The sequence below is a fragment of the Nyctereutes procyonoides genome, unplaced genomic scaffold, assembly GCF_905146905.1.
Source record: "Nyctereutes procyonoides isolate TBG_1078 unplaced genomic scaffold, NYPRO_anot_genome, whole genome shotgun sequence".
Lineage (NCBI taxonomy): Eukaryota > Metazoa > Chordata > Mammalia > Carnivora > Canidae > Nyctereutes > Nyctereutes procyonoides.
In genome coordinates, this window is record NW_026575146.1 from 74,421,083 (window position 1) to 74,424,778 (window position 3,696).

General features: G+C 44.6%; 1 non-coding gene across 1 annotated transcript; it reads right to left on the reverse strand.

The window, feature by feature from the left end:
* Positions 1-2,034: 2,034 nt before the first annotated feature.
* On the reverse strand, positions 2,035-2,137 carry LOC129501147 (U6 spliceosomal RNA). Its single transcript, XR_008662687.1, has one exon. It is a non-coding gene; the product is annotated as a U6 spliceosomal RNA (small nuclear RNA).
* Between the last annotated feature and the right edge of the window lie 1,559 nt (positions 2,138-3,696).

Consider the following 3,696-nt stretch of genomic DNA (forward strand, 5'->3'; position numbering starts at 1 on the left):
AAAGTAGGGACACTGAGCGGCTCAGTCGATTGAGCATCCAACTCTTGATTTCAGGTCAAGTCATGATCTCAGGATCATGAGATCGAGCCCCCCAGATGGCTCCTTGGAGGCACCTGGGCAGCTCAGTCAGTTAAGCATCTGCCTTTGGCTTGGATCATGATCCCAGGGTCCTGGGATGGAGCCCTGTGTTGGGCTCCCTGCTCAGTAAGGAGCCTGCAACACGGAAAAAAAAAAAAAAAGTAAGGAGCCTGCTTCTCCCTCTCCCTGTGCTCCTCCCCCTGCTTGTACTCACTCAATCTCTCTCTCTCTCTCTAATAGATAAATAAAATCTTTAAAAAAAAAAAAGATGGCTTTTAAAATAAACACAATGCCAGCCGGTGCCCCCCACACCTCTGCCTTCCAATCCTTCCTTTGCTTTAGAGATCTTGGTTGATTTCCATAACTGGCCATGGGGGCCACTTCTTTTTTCCCTTCTCACGATTTAAATTCTGCTCTCATGTTTTAAATTCACCAAGAAAGAGTGAGCCCTTGAAACCTGAGGTCCCCATTCTTTACCTCCCCCAAAATAGAACCACAGGCCCGTGCTCTCTTTACCCACAATCTCCCTGTGTGGCTGCAGGTGTGCCATGGAATTCTCATGTCCTGTAAGTAATAAAGTTATTTTTTCAGAGTTTCCTGATGATTATTGGTGAAGGGCATCTTGCAATCATAATAACCACAAGGGTTGGTCCAGCCACAGCATTGGTTATTAATAAGCTGAGACCAGCACAAAATAAGTACCTATAAAGCTAATAGGGCAGCCTGGGTGGCTCAGCGGTTTAGCGCCACCTTCAGCCCAGGGCATGATCCTGGGGTCCTGGGATCGAGTCCCACATCAGGCTCCCCGCATGGAGCCTGCTTCTCCCTCTGCCTGTGTTTCTCTCTCTCTCTCTCTCTCTCTCTCTCTCTCTCTCTCTCTCTCTCTCTCTCTCTCACATAAATAAATAAATAAAATCTTAAAAAAAAAGAAAACTTATGAAAGATGTGCAAGATGGAGCACCTGGCTGGCTCAGTCCATAGAGCATGCAACTCTTGATCTCAGGGTTGTGAGCTCAAGCCCCAACTTGAGTGTAGAGATTACCTAAAAATAAAATATTTTTAAAAATATGCAAGATACCACAATTATCAAAACATTGCTGAGAGAAATTAAAGAAGCCCTGCATAAATAGAAAGACATCCCATGATTGTGGATATTCTCCTCAAATCCAACTATTCAGTGCAATCTCAATAAAAATATCAGCAAGGCATTTTGAAGAAATTGACAAGATGATCCTGAAATTAGATGAAAATGCAGAAGATCTAGTATACCCAAACAATCTCAAAAAAAAAGAAGAAAGAAGAAAAGAAAGAAATAAGAAAGAAAGAGAAGAAAGAAAGAAAGAAAGAAAGAAAGAAAGAAAGAAAGAAAGAAAGAAAGAAAAAAGTGGGGAAGGAACTTACACTATCTAATTTCAACATTGATTTTAAAATCACAGTAGCCAAGAAAGTGTCTTATGTCATAGGGATCAACAAATAAGTCAATGAAACAAAAGAGAATATCCAGAAATAAGTCCTCCTATGTAATCAGCCTGTCTTGAACAAAGCATCAGGTCCATTCACTGGGGGGATATAACAATGGTACTGAAGCAATTGAACATTTATTTATTTGTGGGGAAAAAATGAACCTTGATGCCCACCTTACTCCAGAGGAGAAGCTGGAATCAGGAAGCTTCTAGAAGCATCCATAGAAGAATATGGAGTGAGCAACTTTGGAGTGAGCAAAACTTTCTTAGGACATAGAAAAACACTAAACATGAAAAGAAAAAAGTCTAACTTAGGGCTTTGTCAAAACTGAAAATTTCTCATTAAAAGATACCATTGATAAAGTTAATAAAGAAGCCATAAACTTGGAAAACGTATTCACAGTACATATATCTGTCAAAGAACCATATCTGGGATATATTTTTATATTTCTACAAATCAACAATACAAAGGCAAACAAGCTTTTTTTTTTTTTTTAATTTGGAACGCTTCATGAATTTGCGCGCCATCCTTGCACTGGGGCCATGCTAATCATCTCTGTATGCTTCCAATTTTAGTATATGTGCCGCAGAAGCACAGACAATCTGCCTTCAAAACGGACAAAAGAGCACTCACAAAAGAAGATAATGCAAAAAAGTCCAACAAACACGTAACATTGATCATCAGGGAAATGCATATAAAAATTAAAATGAAGGCACCTGGGTAGCTCAGTGGTTGAGCTGGGTCTGCCTTCGGCTCAGGTCATAATCCTGGGGTCCTGGGATCGAGTCCTGCATCGGGACTTATGTGTCTTATGTCACATAAGACAGGGAGCCTGCTTCTCCCTCTGCTTGTGTCTCTGCCTCTCTCTGTGTGTCTCTCATGAATAAATAAATAAAATAATTTTTAAAAAATTTTTAAAAATACATCTGACTGGTATTCCTCAAAACCACCCAGATTATCAAAACAGGGAAAGTCTGAGAATCCACCACAGCCAAACACAGCCTAAGGAGACGTGTAATGTGGTGTCCAGGACAGGATCCTGGAACAGAAAAAGAACCTTCGGGAGAAACTAACGAAAATTGAATCAAACAAGGGCTTTAGTTAACAACCGTGTGTCAGATATTGGTTCATTCACTGTAATTAATGACCCAGCTAAGGTAAGAGGTGAATGGACTGCTGGGTACGTATCTTCTCGACTTTTCTGTAAGTCTGAAATCCACCCCCTCCAAGTCCTTTGCAGACCTTCCCTTCCCTCTGTCTTGCCCCCTCTCTGGTGGGAGCACCCCTCACCCCTTCTTTCTGGGCGCTGCCTCCCCAGCTCCCCTTCCTCTGCTGCCCCCCTGTGGCCGTCACCACCGCCCCCCACCCCCACCAGCGGGTTCTCTGACCCTGCCCTGGTCCCATTTAGCAAATGCTCCAATTTTTTCAGGCCAGGCCAGCCTTAGCAGAATAGAGAGAAAATTAGATCAGATTGAGGGAAGGGAACTGGGGGGACCCGGGACGGGCTCTGGGGGGATGGTGGACAGGTCCCTGGAGCAGGAGTGCCTGCCAGGATGTAACAAAAGCTCCTCCTGCTGATCCAACAGACTCTGCCCCCGCCATGCCAGGTGGGCAGTGCCGGGCATCCTGACTGCTGCAGACATTGCCACCTCAGAGGGTTTCTAGGGGGACCGGTCATTGCCTCTAAACAGATTTCTCCCTGAGGGTAACCTGAGGTTTTTTGGGGGGACAACACTGACCCCAGGTGTGAGGCAGGGAAAAAAACAAGCCTGGAACATCTTGCCACACCAGAGACATGAAGCTCTCAGAGGTTACCTGGGTTTTGTGCCCAAGGACACAGAGGTCACCCCCCAAGAAGCTTCAATGTGAGCCTCAAAAAAGGACACCTGCGACAGCTTGAAATACGTCGTTGGGAATATATAATGTAAAACTGGATGGGTTCACACTGGTCCTTTAAAAAGAAAGGGTAAAGGCAACCCCTTTGGGACCCCTGTCACTTCTGAGAGCCTTCTCTGTATCTTTACTTAATAAACTTCTATCCTTCGGCAGCCCGGGTGGCTCAATGATTAAGCACCACCTTCAGCCCAGGGCGTGATCCTGGAGACCCAGGATCAAGTCCTGTGTCTGGCTCCCTGCGTGGGGCCTGCTTCTCCC